This window comes from Myotis myotis, unplaced genomic scaffold (assembly GCF_014108235.1).
Source record: "Myotis myotis isolate mMyoMyo1 unplaced genomic scaffold, mMyoMyo1.p scaffold_m19_p_6, whole genome shotgun sequence".
Classification (NCBI taxonomy): domain Eukaryota; kingdom Metazoa; phylum Chordata; class Mammalia; order Chiroptera; family Vespertilionidae; genus Myotis; species Myotis myotis.
The window spans coordinates 87,778,216-87,803,685 of record NW_023416368.1 but is presented as its reverse complement, the minus strand read 5'-3'; the positions used below and the strand labels follow the sequence as shown (position 1 = coordinate 87,803,685).

The 25,470-nt window shown below is 42.6% G+C and overlaps 1 long non-coding RNA gene across 1 annotated transcript; it reads left to right on the top strand.

The window, feature by feature from the left end:
- The first annotated feature begins 15,637 nt into the window (after window positions 1–15,637).
- LOC118659081 lies at window positions 15,638–24,582 on the top strand. The gene is made up of 4 exons (XR_004968451.1): window positions 15,638–15,793; window positions 19,528–19,567; window positions 20,376–20,408; window positions 24,394–24,582. It is a non-coding gene; the product is annotated as an uncharacterized LOC118659081 (long non-coding RNA).
- The last annotated feature ends 888 nt before the right edge of the window (window positions 24,583–25,470 follow it).

Here is a 25,470-nt window from a genome sequence, read left to right as displayed (position 1 = left end):
GGATCACTGGGAGGAATTGACCTCCAGGGCAATTGGCAGCGAGAATCAGCTGCCCTGATGATGCTCAGCTGTGTAGCAATGCAAGCCGCTGTGGGGCCTGGGCCTTGTCTTGGAAGCTCTGAGTCTATCTGGCCCGGCTGGGGTTAGGTAATTACAGGTTGCAAATGGCCGGGGCATTCATATGCAAAAGCCTCTGCCGCAGCCTGGGTGGGGCGGGGTCTCAAGGAATCAAAGGGCTGAGAAAGCAGCTATGGCGGAGCCTCAGCCCTGCCCTAAGGAGTCTCGAGTCCCAGTGTCCCGGCAACGGCTGCAAGCACCTCTGAGGGAAAGCCGCTCTCAAGCTCGCCCGCTGCCAGACAGTCCAGTATTTCCCCGTATGAGCCCTGGGTCCCCAGAGACTTCCCGGAACCGGATTTCAGAGCCGTCGGGAGCTTGTGTCTCCCTCCGGATTCAAAAAGACAGCCGCGTCCTCAGGTGCCAGACCCTTTCCGCGCGCGCGCACGAGCCCCCGTACCTCTGCACGCCACCTCCGCAGCTCCTCCCGCTCGCAGTGTGCTTTTCTCTCCTTCTAGTTGTAGAATTTACACTCAGCCAGCCCTCCTGTAGCTCTGGATGATGTCCACCTTGTGTTTTTGATGCATTTATCGATTGTTGTGGGAAGCAGAAATTTCCCGGTGTTTATCTATGCCGCCATCTTAGTTTCTCCCAAATTTAGTAATATTAAGGTTGTACAGATGAAGGTAGATAAAGTGCAAGGAATATTAAATAGCAGTAACCACAAATCATAAAGTGTTTTCTTGTATGGTGATCCCGAGAAGGAAGGAACGTGTATTTGATGTGTTCTGTTTTACTGTTGCTGTAATTCAAAGCAGAAACGTCTGGAAAGATGGTTTCCGTACATGCATGGTTCCGTACAGATTCTATTTTGTGGCTCTTTTGCTAAATTATGATGAAATGTCTGGGCTCTAAAAGAGCATGAGACCCTAGCTGGTTTGGCTCAGTGGATAGAGCATCGGCCTGCGGACTGAAGGACCCCGGGTCAATTCCAGTCAAGGGCACACGCCTGAGGTTGCAGGCTCATGCCCGGGGGACATGCAGGAGGCAGCCAATCAATGATTCTCTCTCAACATTGATGTTTCTATCTCTCTCTTCTTCTCCCTTCCTCCCTGAAATTAATAAAAATATATTTTTTAAAAATAAAATAAAAACAAAAGAGCATCAGTGCTTCTGAAGTGGATCTGGTGTCTATCATAAAAATTATATGTAATGAAATAAAAAGCATGGCTGGTACAGATAAAATTTGCCAATACAAAATCATAAATATAAAAAATATGTTCAGGTCTACTGACTTTTAATTTTAAAAAACCAAGATGTTTACTAAACTCTGTCATGAAAGACTTTTCCACTGCTGCCCACCCATACCCAGCCTGGAACTGTAGACAGGGAGGAGCGACGGCCGCATCTGGACAGAGATGGGACGTGACCCTCAGGGGAGGATGAGGGCGAGGTCATAGCTCCGGGACCTGGTGCCTGAGGCTGCAGCTGTTCCTACGGGCAGTTCAGTGGAGATGCTGGTGTTGCAGACCTCTTCTCTGATTCCTTACCCAACAAAGCTACTTTGAAGAAACACCAAGTAGCAGTTCAAGGAAAAATTAACCCGAACAGAATATCGTTCTCCATTGGTAACCTTGGCTGTCATACTCTGGAAAAGTTAAAATACAAATAAATGTTATATTTAGCCACTTTGTTACTGTCTCCTTCCTTCACCAAGTTTGAGTAAAGGGACCAGGGTTACTATGTGAAGGAATTGTGGGGCGTAAAGAGAATTTTTAAGGATTTTCGTTTTCTTGGTTTGGGAATATTCACCCCTTTCTTTCTTCCAAAAACAAAAGAAAATAACCAAAAAAAGAGAAAGCAAGAGAAAGAAATACTTTAATATCAGCATTAAAAAATTGACTAAGTAAAGTTAAGAGAAATAAAAGATTTAAATAAAAACGAGTGAATTTTTTTTTAAATGTCAGTGTATTGCAATGGCCTGTCCTGGAACAAGGTGTAATGGTGAGGGGGACACGTCAGAACATACCAGAGAGACAGATGCTGGCAGGGGAGCTGCACAGGCCGAGGGTGGAAGGAAGCAGGCCTTCCCTAGAAGACAGACAACTCAGACAAGCTGAAAAATGTCCCACAAATAGCCCACTGGATTTATCAGCTATGTTTACCTATAAGTAGTTTCTTTCCCCTTCTCACACACGCACACACACACACACACACATACACACACTAGGAGACCTAGGTGATGACTTGAATGGGCAATACCACGCATGGATGTTGCTGAGGGCTTCACATTTGGAGATAACCTCAGACAAATCATCGAAGCCGGAGCATGACCATGAGCTGAGCCTGACTCCAGCACAGATATGTTTGAAGCGCCCCCTGCTGACTTCCTGGTGACACTGTAACATCTCAAAAAAGCCATTTGAAGAGGCCGGAAACAATTGACTCGAGTAATCATTAAGCTCTTTTGTATTTTTATTGGAGTTTTTCCTGTTTGTTTTGTCAAATTATATGTAACCATGAAGGAAGAAGTTATTGCTCTTCTCACCTCTGTGCTTACTTCCCACCGCATCCAAAAGTTAGTAGGTTCTTAGTGAATAATTGTTGGGTGAATGAATAACACTGGGTGAAAGATGGTCCAGTGCTAAATGGGGAAGAAATAAGGGTATTTTTTATTTTAAATTTTCACTAGCTTTAGTCATTATGAAGCTTGAATGTGTGTGTGTACACACACTCTCACACACACACACACACACACACACACACACACACACACACACATCCTCCTTGCCATAATCTAGTCTACTTAGACCAGTGATGGCGACCTATGACACGCATGTCAGAGGTGACACGCAAACTCATTTTTTGGTTGATTTTTCTTTGTTAAATGGCATTTAAGTATATAAAATAAATATCAAAAATATAAGTCTTTGTTTTACTATGGTTGCAAATATCAAAAAATTTCTATATGTGACATGGCAACAGAGTTAAGTTAGGGTTTTCCGAAATGCTGACACGCCGAGCTCAAAAGGTTCGCCATCACTGACTTAGACCAAATCTAACTGGTCAGGGAAATGGAGAACAATTTCATTTAACTTGGGCTTTTTGCTGGCCTCATATATTTCTCCTCTTCCTTTTAATTAACTTTTTTGTTAAAAAATATACTCTTGCCCAAAATAAAACCATAAAAGACAAAATTTCAAGCAGTACAAAAGCAGTGCTACCAAACATCCTCCTCTAGTATCTCTCCAGAGCAACAGGTTTCCTTTCTTGTGTATTTCCTATAAAAGTCTATCATTTACAAGCATAAGTGTGTATTCATCCACCATTTACAGTCATGTCAGCAGACCATTCGCACTGTTCTGTAATTTATCTCTTTCACCTAATAAAGTGCCTTAGAGCTCATGCAGAGGGCCCCTTTTTTCTTTCTTTTTAAGCCATCTAAGAGTCTCCTCTGTGGGTGTGCCATCATTTTTTAAGCCAGACATCGATGAATAGTTATTTAGGTCTTTCGGTAATATAAACCATGTTGTAATGAAGAAAGACAAAATTCTTTGAAATTATTAATTCAAAGACTATAAATATTTACCATTTTCATAAGCAAATCACTAGGTTCACTAATGAACATGCATAAATTTACATTTCTACCTACAGTGTAGAAGAGTTGAGTGTGGACATTCTGGCCATAAATGGTGTATTACTGAACTATTTAATCTCTACAAACCCGGAAAGTGAAAAATGCTCTCTTGTTTTAATTTTCATAGTAAATAATAATAATAGCCAACTCATACAGTACTTGCTACATGCCAAGCATTATTCCAAGACTTTGACGTATGTGACTAATGTAATATAAAATAGTTTTATTTAGATATAACTTACATATCACTGAAAATATCCATTTAATGTGTACAAATAAATTGGTTTTTGTATGTTCACAGGGCTGTGTAAACATGATAGATTTTAGAACATTTTAATTACACCCAAAGGAGCTCCGTAGCTATCACTCTGCTCATCTCCTTCGTCCAGCCCCAGCCCTAGGCTACTTTCAGTTTCTATAGATTTACCTGTTCTACACATTTCTTTTTTTTTTAATATATTTTTTATTGATTAAGATATTATATATGTGTCCTTGTCCCCACATTACCCTCTACCCTCCCACCCACCCCCCCCCCGCTCATGCCCTCACCCCCCCGTTGTCCATGTCCATTGATTAGGCCTATATGCTTGCATATAAGTCCTTTGGTTGACCTTTCCCCCTTACCCCACCCTCCCCTACCTTCCCTCCAAGTCCCGACAGTCCAATCAATGCCTCTCCGTCTCTGGATCAGTCCTTGTTCATCAGTTTATGTTGTTCATTATATTCCACAAATGAGTGAGATCATGTGGTATTTATCCGCTCTCCAGTTCCATCCATGCTGTGGCAAATGGTAAGAGTTCCTTTTTCTTCTTCCTCTTCGTAAAGAATACCTTTCAGCATTTCATATAATGCTGGTTTGGTGGTGATGAACTCCTTTAGCTTTTTCTTATCCGTGAAGCTCTTTATCTGACCTTCTATTCTGAATGATAGCTTTGCTGGATAAAGTAATCTTGGTTGCAGGTTCTTGCTATTCATCACTTTGAATATTTCTTGCCACTCTCTTCTGGCCTGCATGGTTTCTGTTGAGAAATCAGCTGACAGTCGTATGGGTACTCCCTTGTAGGTAACTGACTGTCTTTCTCTTGCTGCTTTTAAGATTCTCTCTTTATCTTTTGCTCTTGGCATTTTAATTATGATGTGTCTTGGTGTGGTCCTCTTTGGATTCCTTTTGTTTGGGGTTCTCTGCGCTTCCTGGACTTGTAAGTCCATTTCTTTCACCAGGTAGGGGAAGTTTTCTGTCATTATTTCTTCAAAAAGGTTTTCAATATCTTGCCCTCTCTCTCCTTCTGGTACCCCTATAATTCTGATGTTGGTACGCTTGAAGTTGTCCCAGAGGTTCCTTACACTATCTTCATATTTTTGGAATCTCTTTTCTTTTTTCTTTTTCGGTTGGGTATTTTTTGTTTCTTTGTATTTCAAATCTTTGACTTGATTCTTGGGATCCTCTTGTCTGCTGTTGGATTCTGTAAATTATTCTTTATTTCAGTCAGTGTATGCTTAATTTCTAGTTGGTCCTTTTTCATGTCCTCCATGGTCTCACTATACTTATTGAGGGATTCATTAAATTTATCGGCGGTTTCCATAAAATTCTTGAAAAACCTTATAAACGTGGCCTTGAACTCTATATCCAATCGTTGGCTTTCCTCCATTTCTGCCATTTGTGACCTGTTTCTTTGTCTCCGCATTTTGGCAGCTTCCCTGTGTTGATAGAGTGGCCCTGCGCACCAGGTGTCCTGTAGGGCCCAGTAGCTCAGCCTCCCCAGTTACCTGGGGTGGACACTCTTGGTGCACTCTTGGTGCCTTGGTTGTAGTAGGATCACTGGGAGGAATTGACCTCCAGGCCAATTGGCTGTGAGAATCAGCTGTGTCTAAAGTGGGAGAACTTCTGTGCTGAAGACACCCTTCTGGGGCAAGACTTGCTTCAGTGGGGCTTTGGTGCTCACTGAGTCTGCTCCCTGAGTGTGTCCCTTATGGATCTGAGGAGTTGCAATCTGGATGGTCCCCCTCTGACCACTGGGTACAGTGGCTCCTGGATCTAAGGAGGTGCTAATTCAGCCTCTGCCTGAGGCCACACAGCAGGAGCCATGAAGAGGCTCAGCTGTGAAGCAATGCAAGCCGCGCGGGGCCTTGGGCCTTCTCTTGGAAGTTCCGGGTCTTCCTGGCTCAGCTGCAGTTAGGTACATTCACATGCAAAAGCCTCTGCCGCAGCCTGGGTGGGGCAGGGTCTCAGGGAATCAAAGGGCGGATCAAGGAGCTATGGCTGATTCTCCGCCCTGAGTCGCGGGTCTCAGTGACCTGCTAATTGCTGCAAGCACCTCTGAGGGAAAGCCGCCTTCAAGTTTGCCCACTGCCGGACAGACCAGCTTCTCCCCGTATGAGTCCTGGGTCCCCAGAGACTTCCCGGAACCGGAGTACAGAGCAGTCGGGAGCTTGTGATTCAAAAAGACAGCCGCGTCCTCAGGTGCCACCCCCTTTCCTCTCGCGCGTGCGAGCCGGCCATACCTCTGCACTTGTACCTCTGCACTTCACCTCTGCAGCTCCTCTGGCTCTCAGCGTGCTTTTCTTTCCTTCTAGTTGTAGAATTTACACTCAGCCAGCCTTCCTGTTGTTCTGGATGATGTTTGCTCTGTCCTTTGCGGTAATTTTCAATTGTTGTGAGAGGCGGCAATTTCCCGGTGTTTACCTATGCCGCCATCTTAGTTTCTCCTAAAGAATAATTTTCTTCTACACATTTCATATACATGGAATCATATAATATGTGTTTCTTCTGACTGGCTTTTTCCACTTAGCATAATGTTTTCAAGGTTCATCCATGTTGAAGCATGAGTTGGTACATTCCTTTTTATTGCCAAATAATATTGCATTGTATGGCTATAACACATTTTATTTACCCATCTATCAGTTGATATATATCTGAGTTGTTCCCAATTTTGGGCTACTATAAATAATGCTGCTATGAACATTTGTGTACAAATTTTTGTGTGGACAAATCTTTTTAACTCTCTTGGGTATACACGGAGAAATAGAATTGCTGGGTCATATAGAAACTATGTTTAAGACTTTGAGGGGCTGCCAGGCTGTTGAGTACCTCCTTCTCTATAGTTTCCCAGACTTCCCTGACAGTTTGTCATCACCTCCTTGTGTTGCAAATTAGTGCTCCTGTCTTGATTATCATACTCATGAAGTTGGGGATAAAATTCACTCATAGCCTCTCATGAAACAGACTGACATATCTCAAAGGGGATTTGGGGGAGATGGGAGGAGATTAATCAAAGAACTTATATACATAATAGAGGTCCAGTGCATGAAATTCATGCACTTGCGGAGAGGGGGGCTCCCCCAGCTTGGCCTGTGCCCTCTCGAAGTCCGGGAGCCCTCGGGGGATGTTACTGATGGCTTAGGCCTAAGCTGGCAGTCAGACATCCTTAGCATTGCTATGGAGGTGGGAGAGGCTCCTGCCACCGCTGCTGTGCTCACCAGCCATGAGCTCAGCTTCTGGCTGAGCAGGAGTGCACTGACCACCAGGGGGCAACTCCTGCATTGAGTGTTTGCCCCCTGGTGGTCAGTGCACATCATAGCGACTGGTCATTCCACCATTCAGTAGATTTGCATATTAGTCTTTTATTACATAGGATATGGGTAATCAATGGACACAGATAATGGTGTGGTAAAGGCCTGGGGTGGGGCAGGAGCTGGGAGGAGGGGAGTAAGGGGGGAATTGTGGGCATCTGTAATACTGTCAAAATAAAATAAAATAAATCCACTCATAGTCTCTATCACAGGGGTCCTCAAACTACGGCCCGTGGGCCACATGCAAATACAAATATTGTATTTGTTCCCCTTTTGTTTTTTTACTTCAAAATAAGATATGTGCAGTGTGCATAGGAATTTGTTCATAGTTTTTTTTTACACTATAGTCCGGCCCTCCAACGGTCTAAGGGACAGTGAACTGGCCCCCTGTTTAAAAAGTTTGAGGACCCCTGCTCTATCACCTTAACATCAAACATAGAGCTGGGTATCAGTGTACTCAAACATCTGTGTGAACAAATGAGAGAAAAGAGGGAGGAAGGGAGAGGAGGGAGGGAGGGAGGAAAGAAGGAGGGAGGGAGGGAATGAGGGAGGCAGGGAGGGAGGAAAAGTTGGAAATGTAAACATCGGTATATACTGCAAGGTATTTACATTTACCCCAAAATTATTTTCTACTTTTCTTGTCAATATAGTTAAATAAATGAGCCATAATTAAAAGGATAAATGGAAACCTTTGAAGTCTTAAAGAAGTTTCTATATGAATGAACATGACACTGTGGTGCTGCTATTCACAAAGTAAGTGAAGGTAAGTGCCAGAAGTCAGAACCAAATCAGAAGAATCCAGATCTGAGTTGCATTGTCCTAGACATCTGTGATTATATGGTAGTTCTTTTACTTTTATTATGTGAGTTCAATAGGTTATAGCAAGTGATATAATTTTATAGGTGATTTTTCTCCTACTTGATATTTTAGTGTAAAACTAATTGCCACTTTTATGTTTTCTCATCATCACTGCTAAATAGTACTATTTTATCAGAAACTTATTTATGTGTTGTTTAGTATCAATTCTAATACCTTCCATTCAAGATAGGAAAACAGTCTAATAATAACACAACGTGTCTTATATTAACAGACTTTGAATTTACTGGACCCAACATGATTCTCAAAGAAACTTTGGGAAAATCAGTACACAGATTGATCTTCAGAATTACTTCTAAAACGTCTACTCCCTGACTTCGTGCGTCAATCGCCATTTTCCCCTCACTACACAGAGATTTGAGTGACCCTTGCCCAAAATTCTACACAGCTATCTCAACTGTACTGCAAGTACCCTACCCTAGATGCACTCTTTGGGCCATTTTAAACTACAGAAGTTCAACCCAGTTGACTTATTACCTAATAACAATGTAAGAGGAGCACAAATCTGCCAGGACCTTGAGTCTACATTATTAGAGGCTTTCTCTAGAGGCCTTGAACCCAGTTTGTCTGCTTGACTGGCCAGGAGAAAAGAGACAGTCTCCTGGGCTCAGCCCTGCCTGAATGAGAGAGGCGTTTCCATCTCAGACTACAGCTCCAGCAGCTTTATTGAGGAGTTGCAAGGAAAGCAAATCTCCTTAGAACTTGAGAGAGAAAAAGATTGGGAATAGATGGTAAGGTCCATAGTGAAAGCTGGAGCTCTGGGCATATTCCTCATTGCTAGGACCCGGCCCCAGGGGCACTTGGATCACAGCACTCTCAGATAGCCTGAGCTGTAACTCTCTGTGCACTCAGCACTGTAAATACCGCTCTGTAATGTGCTGAAGCTGCCTTATATCAGCTTGCTAAAGCTGATTGTTAAATCTTTAGGAGTTTTGCAAGCAGGTTAATGACATTTGTAGCTTGTAATAAGCCACCAAGGGAGTGTTTACACCACACAAATTGGCAAACAGTACAAACTAAGACTTTTTCCCCAAGACAGTCAGCTGTCAAATATTTACCAGTAAACCACTTCTTCCTACCCTACAAAACCTGCATATAAAGCAGTGGTTCTCAACGAGGAGTGATTTTGGCCTAAAGGCAATGTTTGGAGATATTTTGGGTTGACAAAAGTTATTATTGCCATCTAGTGGGTAGAAGCCAGAGATACTGCTAAACATCTTGCTACAACCCCACATAACAAATAATTCTCCAGCCCCAAATGTCAATAGTGCTGAGGTTGAGAAACCTTGGTGTGTACCTTGAGAAAGTAGAGCTTCCTGATAAGCCATACTCATTAAAACCAAAAGAAATTCCCCATGAAGGAACTGACTATCCCTGTATTTACTCTCTCCTTCCCCATTAAAAGGCTCATACGGCCATCTAACAACCATTGCTAATGCTCATGTATTAAAAATTAACTTTGCAGGCACTTCACAAATAAACTCTCGCTGCTTCTCTACATCTACTCATATTGGTTTTGTGTCTCATTACCTTTTTCAACCTATTTTGGTGACATTCTGCTACCTGCACCCAACCAACCTCTACCCACCTCTCCAACTATGTTTTTTGTGTGTTTTTTTAAAGCTATTACTCAACTTGTATTTCAGTAAATTTTTCAATTGTACACATACATGATAATTTAAAATTAAAGCAAATTTTAAAAAGCAGAAATTTATGTACCTTTAAACATTTAAATGTGATATATTTTTTATTTTATTTATTTATTTTAATCTTTAAATTCTTTATTAGTTAAGGAATTACAAATGTGTCATCATCACCCCCCATTAACCCCCATCCCCCCCCCCCCCACCCCCACTCAAAATACCTTGGCTAGCCAGCATGGCTCAGTGATTGAGTGTCAGCCTATGAACCAGGAGGTCACAATTTGATTCCCAGTCAGGGCACATGCCCAGGTTGAGGACTTGAAAGATATTTTACCCAGAGTAGAGTCATATATTTTCTTAGCACAGATATCAATGAATTGTCCCATTGTGGAGTGTCCCCAAGGATATATAGCCAAGGGCAAAGTATTCAATAAATGGTAGCTATTATTAGTACTATCGATGGGCCCCAGGTAACCTTCAAGGCACTATCTAAATCCCTAGTGTGACCATTTTTTTATTATTATTATCTTCAGCACATCAAACATCAATTCACAGTTTCTACTGGACTACAGACCTACTTAGATCATCCTTACTTTCTTCATGAAATCTTCCTTCACCATTCCAGCCCTCAGCAGAACTCTTCAAGCATGAAAAACTTTTATATGATATCAAGATTAGCTACATACTGTTTTATATTGTTTCAATTATGTGTATTAATCATGTGGCCCGAATCAGATTGTACCCTTTCTGAGGACAACAATTCTGATTTATAATTCTATATATTACACATCTCCTCACAGGTGAACATTTAATAAAGTTTTTAATAGCATAGTGTAACCAGACAATCAATGGGTTCCGTGCTGCCTGTCACTACTTGAGCCAATTAAGCAGAGACAGGGTTGAATTATATATGCGCATTTATTCCAATACTGCCAGCAGTATGGGAGAGCAGCAGGTCATCCACAGAAATCTGCTCTGCCCCCCACTATAAGCCAGCTGCTTCTATTGGGTATTAGGACAAAGATCACATGGGAAGTAGGCAAAAGGGTATGCCAAATGGGCAGTTTACAGGTAATGCAGTCTGGAGATTTGCAAAGGCCTGCAGGTATGCAAAGAGCTAGGGGTCTTCAAAGGATTTCTACAACAAAGTTGTTAATCTTTCCATCGTAATAGGCAGCTCCCTGATGGAGAGGATGGCCGCATTTCCAGGTGAGGTCCCAGGTCCCATGTGCAACTCCCAGCCAGGTTAGAATGTGCCTTCTTTAATCAGAACAAAACTATCACAGTTAATGCATGATTAATATTTCTTACAATTATAGCTGGTCTCCCATATTCTACTTCTGTCTCTATTAACATAACATATATGTTATGTTGCTCTTTCGGATTGTATTTCTTGGTTTCTGATCAGCATAAACTGGATTTCTTGTTTAACAAGAATTTTCTCATTGTCACTTGATTATTATTTGCACTAAATTTCCAAGAAACTCAGCCTCAGGAATTACACAATGCCTCAGTTTCAATCGCAAAATTGGCAAGAAAGAAGGGAAAGAACATTTACTCCTACATGGAGATAATCCTATATAATAAAAGCCTAATATGCAAACCAACTGAACAGAACGACTGGTCACTATGACATGCACTGACCACCAGGGGGCAGATGCTCAGCGCAGGAGCTGCCCCCAACCAGCAAGCCCCAGGCCAGCCAAAGCGGGGGCCAGTGGGGAGCCCCCGATTGCCTCACTAGTTGCCCCACAGATTGGCCATGATTGCCTGCCAGGCCTAGGGACCCTACCCATGCACGAATTTTGTGCACTGGGCCTCTAGTACTATATAACTAAAATTGAAATCAACTACATTCTTGGTCTTTAGTATATCTGAGTGTAGTAAATACACTTGTAAATAAATAGGAGAGTGGAGTGTGTAATAATAGATACAGAAATTATCTAAATATAGAGGAGTTAATTTTTAAAATCTATAGAAATGATCAGCCAGCATGCCACACCAACTTTTCCATAATAATTTCATTTTAACTATTTGAATCAGTGTCAATTCTAACAAACCCTACTGAGGAAATAAATGCATATTCCTTCATTAATCACTTTATTATTTATTTTCCATTCATTTCTTTATTCGCCATACATTTATTTAAACTGTGTGAATCATGCACAGATGAATATAATTCATTGACCCCTGTCCTGAGACATTAGCTCACCTGTGACTCTTCTTTGTTTCTGGATAGTGATATAGCGACTGGAAAATCACCTGCCTTCTACTGGTGTCTCTTTTCTCTCCCCCTCGCCCCAAACAAGCCAATATGCTGAACTCTCACTTAGTGTATGGTATTCTCAAAGTCACCTAGGAGTTTAGGAATGTGCTGTCAAGAAGCTTTTCTTAATCTTTCTTCATTATCATTTTTTGAGGATTCCTTACAGACTTTTTTCCCTAAAGCTCCCTCCCCACGACATTTCAATGGCACAAATGTACTGCTTTTCTGTTTATGTACGTTGGCCCTTTAGAGGACCACATCCCATTCTAATAGCTGAGATTGTTTCCATCCCTGAAAGCCAACGTGCCCCCTTGGAAGTGATATTATTCCTCCTGCGAACGCATGGTCTTGCATCTAAGTGACCACACAGTGTGATGGGTGTCTCGCTGGCTCTCACACGTTCCTGGACTGAAAATGTTACTGTGCAGAAATTTCATTTCTTTAATCTAAACTTTTCTCCTTTTTTCCTTTTTGATTCAAACTAGCCTTGTCCAGCCCAGGAGCACCCTCACTCACTCACCTCCCTCTCCCTTGCACGTCCACTCATTTAATCATTAAGCCCCCAGGACAATTCAGTTCTGGCCAGCATCAAGTAATCTTAGGAACAAAGCTTTAGGTCTGTTGACCACAGAGACAGTGTTAGTCAAACTAAAGATAACATCAAGGCCTCCATTGTGTTTCAGCTCCAGACCTAGAAAAGTAGAACAACCCCACTGACCACACACTTGTGGACCAGACAAAATGATGCCATGGCTGACACGGACCCGATGCAAGGACCAACAACCCCCAACCCTAGCACTGACTAACCAATAGAGACCATGACCCTGACCACAACCCTAAGTCCCTTAGTCATTGAATTTAATGATTTTTCCCCCAATATAACCCATTCCCTAGACGCCGTCAGGGAGCCAAGTCTTAGAGCATTAGCTCACCTGTGACTCTGGATTTGGCACCATATTCTTAAATAAACTTCTACTTTCTTTGCTGCAAACTCCTGTTTGCATTTGATTGGGCTTTATAGTTCAGTAACAGAAGTAAGAGGTCCTTGAAAGTCTTCAGAAACTGCTAAGTGCTAGAGATGGATCTTTGCGCAAGAGTATTACTGTCCTTGTCCTCATGAAGTTTTACGATTTATAAATTATAAAAGTAATTTTAAACTGTAATTATGGGTCTGCTCTGGGTAAGATGTACTAAGTAGCAGGAGGTCATCTCTCTTACTAGAAAAAAAAGAAGTTAAATTAAAAAATCATAGTTTCAGCCCGACCTGCATGGCTCACTGGTTGAGCATTGACCTATGAACCAGGAGGTTAGGGTGTGATTCCCGGTTATAGCACATGCCCGGATTGCAGGCTCGATCCCCAGTGTGGGGCATGCAGGAGGCAGTCAATCAATGATTCTCTCTCATTGATGTTTCTATCTCTCACTCCCACTCCTTTCCTCTCTGAAATCAATAAAAATATTTTTTAAAAATCAATGGAAAAAAATATCTTCAGGCAAGGATTAACAAAATAAAAAGTACTAACAAGAAACATAAACTGACCGAACAAGATCCTTGCTGAATGTAGGTGTGGACAAAAAAGGGCCGCATGCTAACCTAACTCAGGGAAGGCCTGCATGGTGGCCTTGCAAACCCATAGACCCTCAGTAACGACAAAGGATGGTCTGAAATTAAAACTTTTTAATTAAAAATAGGTTTATGGTGGGTAGTCATGTTCTAGGCCAGTATCTTCCCTGACAAAGATCAACTTTGATCTTTACTGAGCCTTTTGTCTTTCTGCATCTAAGATAACATACCTGGAATATCAGGGTAACTTGCAACTTCCCCTTTTCCGGACCCCTCAGGGTACAACAAATGGCACCAGGGTGCAGATCATAAATTCCTTCATTGTTAGTTATCTTGTTAATTGTTGACTGTTAACTATCCTGTACCTACCTATGTAAAAGAGGTATGGTTTATCATTTTACTTTTTATCCAAACCCAGAAGTTTTCCCCCCCTCCTTTGCTTTCTCCTGTCTCCCTAACCCAGTGGTCGGCAAACTGTGGCTCGCGAGCCACATGCAGCTCTTTGGTCCCTTGAGTGTGGCTCTTCCACAAAATACTGACTTCTGCGCATGGACCATGAAGTTTCAATCGCACCGTACATGCGCGCCCGCACATGGTATTTTGTGATAGAGCCACACTCAAGGGGCCACAGAGCCGCATGTGGCTTGCCAGCTGCAGTTTGCCGACCACTGCTTACCATTAGATTTCATGTAACCCACTTACGTCTCCTCCTTTGATCCGTAATGTATAAAACAAGGAGAAAAACCACCATTCTCCAGAGCACTATCTTAATACATTGAGATTCTGCTTCCAGGCAATTGTCAACAGTTTGGCTCAAATAAGCTCACAAAAATTCTTTACAGGTGTTATGCCCAGATTTCAAGATCCCCAAGAGCCCACCAGGGAGCCAGCGAGTCCTATGCAAAAGCAGAGAGTCCTTTATTCGAACTAGTTCGGCTCCCCGACCACACTCACCGATGCAACAATGCAACGGTAAGCCCAGTGGCAGAGAGCCCGCCCGTGGGAAAAAATGGGGTTTTAATAGGGGGGTGGAGTGAGGGGAGGGGAGATGAATGTGGGCCCTGCCGATTGGCTAGGTGCAAGTTGGGTATGTGGTCATCTCCATGGCAGGCACGTCCCCTGATTGTCATTGGTTAGTTTAAAAAGATTTCGGGCATGGCCAGCAGAGGCCTGGGCTTCCGGGAAGAAGGTACTTTCCTGAGCACATGGCTGCTGCCCCAACATGGAGGATACAGGGCAAGATGGAGGGCATAGCCCTCGCCCTTTCGACAGATTTGAATTTTTTTTATGTTAAAACTAGAGGCCCCTAGCCAAACCGGTTTGGCTCAGTGGATAGAGCGTCGGCCTGCGGACTGAAGGGTCCCGGGTTCGATTCTGGTCAAGGGCATGTACCTTGGTTGCGGGCACATCCCCAGTAGGTGTGCAGGAGGCAGCTGGTCGATGTTTCTCTCTCATCGATGTTCCTAACTCTCTATCCCTCTCCCTTCCTCTCTGTAAAAAATCAATAAAATATATTTAAAAAAAAAAAAAAACTAGAGGCCCAATGCATGAAATCCATGCAAGAGTAGGCCTTCCTTCCCCCAGCTGCCGGCACCGGCTTCCCTCTGGCACCAGGGACCCAGGCTTATATCTCAGGTAATTAGATATCAAGGATAGGGATTATGGCTGAACTGATTTAGCTGGATTCTTGCTAAAACTGTGCTCTACAGACATGCCCAAGGATGGTGCCTAGTTGAAAAAGAGCTCAGAGGAACCTGATGAGATTAGTGGAGAGACTCTTTGTCAGGGCCTTTACTGGGGGAATAGAAGCCAGCAGAACTTTTGGTCGCTGAGCAGGTTGGTGTGATAAACTAGCATCTCAAACTCATGGCCTGTTCTCCAAATGGGACATTTATTAAGTACTGGAGTGACACGGGAGACTGGGGAACCTGGGAAGCAAACACTATCTTCCGGAGTCTCATAGTGTTAACAAGAAAAGTATTCTAAGATGTTTTAAATTAAATTACAGTGAGCTGGAGAGTGAAAGAGCCTGGGCCACCTGACAAAAGACTGCTGATATTTCTGAATGTATGTGGGAACTTTGAATCAACATCCAGACATCTACTAGCTGACCACTAAATAGGCCACTGCACCCTGCGTGTGCATGAACTTTCAGGACCGCTGCCTCTATCCAATCAAAAGTGGTAAATATTTCTTCTTTATATACTGGGTTCGTATCCTAGAATCCACCCGCCCCCCTCCACCCCAACCTCACCCCCTTTCACATTATTTCATCCCCATAATCTACAGCCAGTGTAAATTCTTTCAAAACAACTTACATCTTTTTCCCCAAAAACATAATGTATAAAAAGCGCTCCTCAACTTCAGGATAGCAGACAGCAACTCCACTTAAAGTTGCTGCTGGTGGTTTAGACTTCACGCCCCAGGACCGGTCCTTTCTGGTCCAATAAACTTTTTCTTTTAAAAAGCTTTTAGCCTTAAGTTATTTGTTTAAGAGTGCTTAGGAGACAAAGCCTCCCAGCAAACACAGCAGGGGTCTTCACCTCAAGATAGTTTCCACATTTTGCATCTTTTGAGCTGGAAGAGAAGAAAAGTAAGCCACTCCAGATTCATTTATCCTCACCTCCATCGTCCCCAGCTTCACTCATTTGCCCTTGTTTTCTGGCCAGAGCAGTCCTTAAAATGGCTCGTGCTGATGTTGTGATAATAAAACTAGCGACCAGGAGAGCTCACCCTACCTGTGCTCTGGTTGTAAGGACCTATGGGGTAGATGGAAATCCCAGTAGATCCTTGGAGGACCCAGGTAACATAATCCAGAACTGGGGAGGATGCAATGTGCTGTTGGGAAGTCGTTGACCAAGGGGAGAGGAAAACAGGAAGAAACAGCAGATAAATTGTTCACTTTTCCTCCCCCCACCAACGGGCTATTCCTGGATGTGGTGGTTTTATATCATTCTCAGGAGACATCCCGCAAGGCCAAAGAACCAATTTGGCCATTCCTATCATGCATCCCTTGTATTTGCTTTTCCTCTTTCCCTGCCTCACTTCCTCTTGTGCCCCTTATTCATTTCTCCCTGACATTGTATTGCCATCTCCCAATAAAGGAATAGCACATAAGCCTTTGGCTCAAGCATTGTATTGTGGAGAGCCTAGCATACACCATCAGGGAATTTAACCATAAGTCTGCATTCATAGCCACAGAGGTTAGTAGTTTTATATTCATTTATTAAAAGATGAGGCAAGAAAATTTCATTTTCTAGATTTCCTACTTCTTAAATCTGAACTATTAGCAGAAATTGTATAAAATGTGTGAGACTTCAATCACCTTTCTAGCCTGTTTTTTTTTAATAATTCAGATGATTATTAAAAGACATTGTTTGTGATAAATTATTAAATCTATTTAATGCCTCATGAGGAAAGTCCTCTTCATTTTTACATGAGATGAGAAATTATATAACTCCTAAACCGCTGTATTTAGAACAATATTTTTCACTGAATTTCCTGAATGTATGAATGCTTAAGAGGGCAACTTTCCCATTGGATGATAGCCAAGATCAATAGCTTTCTGCCAGTTTAAGTATAGATTTAACTGGAGTAAAGGATCTCTTCAAGAACTTTGTATCATTCTACAGAAGCAGGAGGAAGAGGAGTAATGCGGCTCAGAAACAGGTATTTAAGTAAAGTCGTGGTCCATCCTGAATCTTTAGTGACCATGTAGTGGGATCATTCAAAGAACAACATCTGAGCACACGATGGGCAAAATCACATAATTTTTTTCTCTTTCAGTCAAGCTTTTCACATATAAACTTAGTTAGTAGTACTTCAGTATAAAATTTCTTTCCAGAAGGATCTATTTTCTCCTATGTCAGTGAAACAAGTTGAGATCTTAAGTGAGAAATGAGATTATCTGATACCTAGCAACAAGGCTAATTAGCATCCATCTCAGAGCAGTATAAGTAGCTAGGTCTGTACTTCCTTGAATGTATAATCAGAATGAATTGTTGTTATTATTATTATTATTATTACTGTTTTTGTTTATTTTGTTGTTGCTTATTTTTTTTACAGACTAATCTCTGCATTAAAGTTATTCATTCATTCATCTATTTATTTTTGAACAACCAGGTTCTCTACTTCTGATGAAAGAAACCCCAAATTTTGGCCACCACCCCAATATCAGCCCATGATTGAACAGTAGAGCTAATCCCCACTTCTAGATCTCGAAGTGGATATGGTACTCATGTCTAGCCAGTTAGTATGTTTCATCCCATTGGCCAAAGTGCTATTTCCAGGACTGGACACATGACCCAAATCAAGCTAATGATTGTGAAGTTTGAGTGGCTGAGAAAGAGAAAAGCCCCTCCCTGAACAAACCCACCATATTGGACACCAACCCTATAGACAGCAAGAGTGCAAGTCCTGGTCTCAATTTTTAACCCTTGAGTTTGGCTTTGGATATTTCAATTTTATGAGTCAATAGATTCCATTTCATTGTTGTAGCAGACACTTTCAGCCGGTTTCTGTCACTTGTATTCCAAAGAGTCCTGACAACATAGAAGTTGGTTTTAGCGGTGAAAATTACATATAATAGAATCTAAAATGTAGACTATGCTGAATTGATGTGCTGTGGAGGGAAATGACTATCCCTTTGTCCCTGAGATGGAACGTTGGAAACTCTTATCTATGGTGATAGAAAAGCAATTGTGTAAACTATTGCCTGTGTATCTGTGTATTCCAAATCTGTTTCTACCAAATCTGAAATCTTAGGGAAATTGATAGAAAAAAAGAAAGTCAGGGTGTGTTTGCTACTCATTGCAACCCTCAGGAATTTTCTGCAATAAAAACAACTACAATTGAAGCTAGGATATTTAAAAGGAGATATGATAGATTAGACAGATAGATAGATAGATAGATAGATAGATAGATAGATAGATAGATGATAGATAGATAGATAGATAGATAGATAGATAGATAGATAGATAATTTGAATGTACATCTTTGCTAAGAAAGATGTTTTTGCACAGTCAGCAAAGTAAAATAGATATTTCTTATTGCTACGTTGGGAAAGTCAAAATATTTGTTTGGAGACTGCGTTAAAAGTGACAGATAAGAATAGGACTGCCCTAGCCAGGTGACTCAGTTGGTGGGAGTGATGTGTATGGGATTCCCAGTCAGGGCACATATCCAGGTTTTGGGCTTCATCCCCAGTAGGAACTGAAGAACTGATCAAAATGGATAGGAAAGACTGAGAGTCACTCTGACTACAAACCCCACCCCTGCCACGTCACATTGCAATCAGGAGGGAACCTGCAACTCCCTAAGGAATGAAGAGCTTGGACAACACATTTATTGCCCCAACTTTTATGGTTGCCATCCAAGGGACTGGCTTCTGGCTCACCTATATCTGGGAGCTGACGGGCCTGGCATTCACTAGTCCCCAAAGACCACTGAAATCCAAGAAGTGGTTTGTTTGTTTTTTCAATTACAGTTGACATTCAATATTACATTAGTTTCAGGTATACAGCATAGTGGTTAGATATTTATGTAACTTACAAAGTGATCCCTGTTAAGTGTAGGACCCACCTGCACATACATAGCTATTACAATATTGTTGACTCTATTCTCTGTGCTGTATTTTACATCCCTGTGACTGATTCTTAACTGCCAATTTGTACTTCTTAATCCCTCCTCCTTTTTCATCCAGCACCCCAACCCATCACTGACCACATAACAAGCCCTCAGTAAATATTGGTCGATAATAGTATTTCTGTGCAATATTTGAATGGGAATTGAAGAAAAAATGTTGCACTTTGCCTGTATGCAGATGTACTCTGAAATTAATTGTGGTTTGTGAGAACTGAAAGTCACTAGCTATCAAGCATGAAGATTTATTATTTTTTATTAATTTTCTTTTGTTAAGGAAAACGAGGTACAGTGAAGCATTACTATTTCATGAGAAGGTAAGGTTCAAGTCCTTGTTTTTCTCTTTATAATGTGGTGTGGGGGTGGTCATTTACCTACTCAATCTAAGCCTTTTGGTTGCTTCATCTCTAAAAATGAAATAATAATACCTGCTCTGCCTCCCCTACAAGGGTGTTGTTTTGAAATGAAGAGTGTGATGCACATGCTGGGGTTCAGGGATTACTTATAGCTTCTCGATGTTGCTTCCTTCTAAGGTTTGACATGGTAGTATTTTGAAATGTTATATTGCTCCCCAGAAGCAAACTTGCAAAACTAATGATGAAAAATAATAACAAGAAATAAGTTGCACATCACGCTTACTTAAATTAATGGTGTTTCCGAAACCGTACTGACGTCTAAGTGGAAAGTGAATTCCACTTATAATTGTTCTGGCTCAGTTTGTACTATGGCAACAGAAGAGCTTGTCCGAATGCCCAGAATTTTACCTTTCAAAAGTCACAGTTCCGAGAAGTGCACCAGGAAATGGCTTTGGAATCCAGAGCCCAGGGCCACGTCTCTGTGTGGGAATTTGCCGGGGAGACAAAGCATGGTGTTCAGCAGCACCCACCCCAGGGTCCTTAAATGGGGTGATTTCTGTGCGCGAATTTCCTGGAGCCTGAAGGTTTGTAGGAGCGCTGTCTCTCCTGCTCCGATCCTTTTGTGTCACCTTAGAAGACGCCTTGGCTTGTATTTTCTTTAAGATGCTCTGAAGGTATCTGCTTGGATGTTATCTGAGAATGTGAAGACTCCCCAAGGATTTGAAAGCCATTTGATGACCCCTAACATTTGCGTCTGCTTTTTTTTCAGCTCAACTTCTCATGGCCAGTGGACTGGATCCAGGTGAGAAGTAGCATTGCCTGAATTGAACTCTGTACCAGGACACTGTAGGCATGAAGGCTGTGGTTGGACATGTCGCAACATTGCTCCTCCTCCCTCCTTTGCTTTCCCTTGCAGACTAACTAGTAAAGACAAATAATCCAAACACTAAATTCCTAGAACGAACTCAACCAGGAGAGCACAGCTGGGAGGTTTTTCCTAGATAGCAGGACTACACTCCAATCCCAAATCAAATCTTTTATTTGTCTATCTGATAGATTCTTGTTGAGTGCTTCTATATCCTCTAAGACTAAATATCTCTTAAATCACCTTTAAAGAGAGAGAACATGTTTGGAGAAGAAGAAATTATTTCTTTTTCTATTTTAATGTCTTTCATTTTAAATATGGTGCCATTTTTAAAAACTGAAGAATAACTGTAGTAGAGGGAAACAATGTATTTTCAAGTTTTCTTCTTTTGTTTATGTAAAGCAGAGTTTTCATTCAATGGAGATACGTAGATCTGTTTGAGAGGCAGTAAAAATTTTTGATTGTTGTTCTGTGTTTTGATTTTGATTTCCCATTCTTTGATTTTTTTCAAAGAGCACTCAGATTTGGTCCTTGTTTTTGCTGTACCGATGGAATCATTCTGTGTTTGGAAATATTTCATTGTGAAATGTGTGCCTGCAGAGATTTAATCAGATAGAATTCATTTTCCCAAATGCTACAAATTTGGGTTGATTTCTTTTACTGGTTGACATTTTTTTGTCTAAAAATCTGCTAACAACTGGCCATGTTTTGACTTAAGATAGGAGCTTAGATAAATGATCGTGTGAGGTCAATGGGGATCAACCCATGTTTTGGAAAGATAGGCTATAGAAAGAAGAAAAGAGTACCTGCTCTTATACTAGAGCCCCGGTGCACAAAATTCATGCACTGAAGGGGGCGGTCCCTCAGCCTGGCCTGCGCCCTCTTGCAGTCCAGGAGCCCTCGGGGGATGTCTGACTGACAGCTTAGGGGAGCGGGCCTAAGCCTGCAGTCAGACATCCTTAGCGCTGCCGCAGAGGAAGGAGAGGCTCCTGCCACCACCACTGTCCTCACCAACCCTGAACCCAGCTTCTGGCTGAGCAGTGCTCCCCCTGTGGGAGCGCACTGACCACGAGGGAGCAGCTCCTGTGTTGAACATCTGCCACCTGGTGGTCAGTGTGTGTCATAGCAACAGGTCATTCTGCCATTGGGTCGACTTGCATATTAGCCTTTTATTATATAGGATTTGACTTCCCAGGTATCAGTTAGCAGATATATACTAGTTTATACTAGAGAGAGAGAGTGGAAGGGCTGGGGAGAGACAGACAGAGAGAAACATATCAATGAGAGACACATCAATTGGATGCCTCCCACATGTGCCCCGACCAGGGCAGGGGTTGAACCTGGGACCCTTCATTCTGTGGGCCGATGCTCTATCCACTGAGCAAAACTGGCTAGGGCCAGATATATTATTTTTGTGATATTGGTTTGGTTTTGCAGTTGGGAGTTAAAAGAATTCTTCAGTAGCATAGTAGCTCAAGATTTTTAGTTTGTCTTCATTACACCAAGAGTGTAAAGAACTTATTCAGATGAGTTGTGTACATAACACCAAATATCTGGATATTTGAAAACCTACCAATAGCTTGGTAATGTTTTCCAGTTTTTAATCTGGACATAGTACTGTGTATGAGCCCAAAATAGGAATCCTGCTGTATAAAGGTGATTCATTGCAAAACATGATATGTCATCACACATTTTATTTTGCATGACTGCAATCCTGGATACTATGCTTTCTTTATATATTTTGTCACTGTTTACAATTCAGCGGTTCTCAACCTGTGGGTCGCGACCCCTTTGGCGGTCGAACGACCCTTTCACAGGGGTCACCTAAGACCATCCTGCATATCAGATATTTACAGTAGCAACATTACAGTTATGAAGTAGCAACGAAAATAATTTTATGGTTGGGTCACAACATGAGGAACTGTATTTAAAGGGCCAGAAGGTTGAGAACCACTGGTTTACATCATCATTACATAATTGCCAGAGAGAGAGAGAAAGATTTTTAAAAAGTCTGGAGGAAATCTATATAATAAAAGCCTAAGCAACCTTTACGGCGGGACGACCAGAATGACCAGCAGCCATGATGCGCACTGAGCAGGCAGGAAGGCAAGCGGTTAGGGGTGATCAGGCAGGCAGGCAGGCGAGTGGTTAGGGGTTATCATACAGGCAGGCAGGTGAGCAGTTAGGGGTGATCAGGCAGGCAGGCGAGTGCTTAGGAGTGAGCAGTCCCGGACTGCGAAAGGGCACAGGCCAGGCTGAGGGCCCCCCGCCCCCACCGTGCCAGTGCATGATTTCGTGCACCAGACCTCTAGTTTCAAAATAACAGTAAAGTAACTGAATCAATTCTGACTAAGCTATCAGTTCAGTTTTATACGTAGTCCTCTTTGTGCCACCCCAGAGTTCCAGTTACTTCCTCAGGTGCCTATTTCCTGCCTTCCCGGACTAAAAACACCTGTAAGAGAAAGCCACCCTTTTTGAAGGCTCGAAAGCCTTTGACCATCTGTTTCTATTCCCAGTGCCTAACCTTCTTTTTGGCACCTATTGAATTCTTCAGTTCAATTATTGCATATTTCAGCTCCAAACTTTCCATGTTGTTCTTTTTTATGTTTTCTATCTCTTTGTTAAATTTGACATCTTTTTCTTGTATTGCTTTCCTATCATTAATTGTTTATCTGTGTTCTCTTGTAGTTCTCTGATCATTTTGAGAACAATCATTTTGAATGATTTCTCAGTTACTGGAGGTTACAGTATTCCTTTAATGGAGTCATGCTTCTGAGTCTCTCTAATTCCTGTAGCCTCGTGTAGGTGGCTGCACATTTGAAGAAGCATTCATCTCTTCGAGACTTTATAAGAAAGATTTCCACCTACAGGCAGAGGCACACTGGAGTGTGATGTGTCCCTGGGTCTAGTGGAACAGGGTGCCAAGTGAGAGATGTGTGGTGTCACGGGGCTGGGGTAGAGGGCATGATGTCTCTTCACCTCAGGCCACTGGGAGCACAGCATCGACAACTGTGTAGTCCCTTGGCAAGGGCTACTGAATGTCGACAGTGGCGGCAATAGCTATCAGGTTCCTTAGCTGTGCCTCCATGTTCAGTGGTTAGGAACTGAAGGGGGTGGCCAGAGCTGGTGATATACATACAATTGGCTGTGGGGACCAGCTTCATGTGCCTGTGTAGAGGTGGCAGGCACACATATGTAGTTGTTGGGGCCAAGATAGACAACTGCTGGAGTACCGGTAGTTTGGAGGCCCTGGCAGTCGACACATACTACATTGCTTGCTGGGTCTCAGTCCAGGTTCCAAGGTGACCTGCTTTACAGACAAACCTGCAGTGCAGCAGGGTGAGGGTGTTGGACTGATGGCATGCAGGTGATCGGCTGTAGGGACTAGAGCTCAGGGGACCGCAGTGGGGCAGGCCAGTGACAGGAGACAGAGCCTTCTCTGGGCCCACAGGCTTTGGTAGGCATGGCTGCCAGGCGTGCCCTGGTGACTGCAGAATCTTCCCTGGGTGTGCAAACACAGTGAAAGGCTCGTGAGGGGTGTCAGGCTGGCGGTGTGCAGTTGCACAGCTGGAGGGGCTAGACCCTAGCACACACACAGCTGTGGAGACAGCATTGGGGTTCTCAACTGGTATTTTGCAATCGCAAAGCCTCCAAGGCCTGGGGTGGCTTCTGATGCAATTCCTGGGTTCCAAAGGTGGAGGGAGGGTACAGGGTGGGACTCAGATGGCCGGAGTCAGTGAATGTGAATGCCCATAGGGAAAGCTGCCAAAATCTGCAGGGAGTTTACGGCAACCATGCTGGCCATTTGTTTCTTCCTTATTGTTGAAAGCAGCTGGTTTGTCTGTAAAGCAGGTCACTGTGAACCTCAGTCACTTCCGTGCACGGCTGCTATGGTAACCACCACTTTTCTTTATTGTTCTAGCCATCTCTCCATGTCTCAGCGTTGCCGACCTGGGTAGGGTGAAATTGAAGTGGAACCCTCATGCAGTGCCCCGGAGGGCTAGGGATGCTAGTAGCTCACCCCACTCTTCGTTTCCTAGTGAGGGAAACTTTTTCTAGCTGGGGAGTTCTCTCTTGGCAATAAACAATGCCAGTTTGGGGGATGAGATGATGCAGGGAAAATAAAGCTGTATTCCTTCTCTTTCTGTGTGGTTATCCTCAGGGGTTTTTTGTGTGGCCGAAGTTTCTTAAATGGAATCCAGTGCTCTCCCAGAGCTGTTTTTGTTCATTGAGAGCTGTCTAATTGTTGATCTTTGTCGGGGGGCAGAGGCTGGAGTCTCCTATCACCATCTTGATGATGTCATGTTGGCCTCAGTAAATGCTGATGAATGTACAGATGCAGTTCTTACCACAACCCATGGTTGTCGTGTTATCATTGACAATATTTCACAAAAGTGCAAACAGCCTCTAAATCAGTGGTTCTCAACCTTCCTAATGCCACGACCCTTTAATACAGTTCCTCATGTTGTGGTGACCCCCAACCATAAAATTATTTTCGGTGCTACTTCATAACTGTACTTTTGCTACTGTTATGAATCGTAATGTAAATATCTGATATGCAGGATGTATTTTCATTGTTACAAATTGAACATAATTTAAGCATAGTGATTAATCACAAAAACAATATGTAATTATATATGTGTTTTCCGATGGCCTTAGGCTACCCCTGTGAAAGGGTCATTCGACCCCCCAAAGGGGTCGCGACCCACAGGTTGAGAAGCACTGCTCTAAATGGTCAGGATCTGCTATGTCCCATGCTTAGAAGTGTATACTTCTGATGATATAGACCTTTTTTTACCGTGTCCTCTAGCTGACTATGAGTGACACAACTTTTTATTTGGGGACTGTGTGCCACTTCTTTCAGGTCCAGAAATATACACTTCTAAGTAGAAAGGGTGGCCACCAGCTGGCCTCACTGTACACACAAAGGGTACGCAACCTCTAGGATTTGCTCAATGATTTATGTGGGCCATTTCCATTGGCACCTGGGATGGGGAGA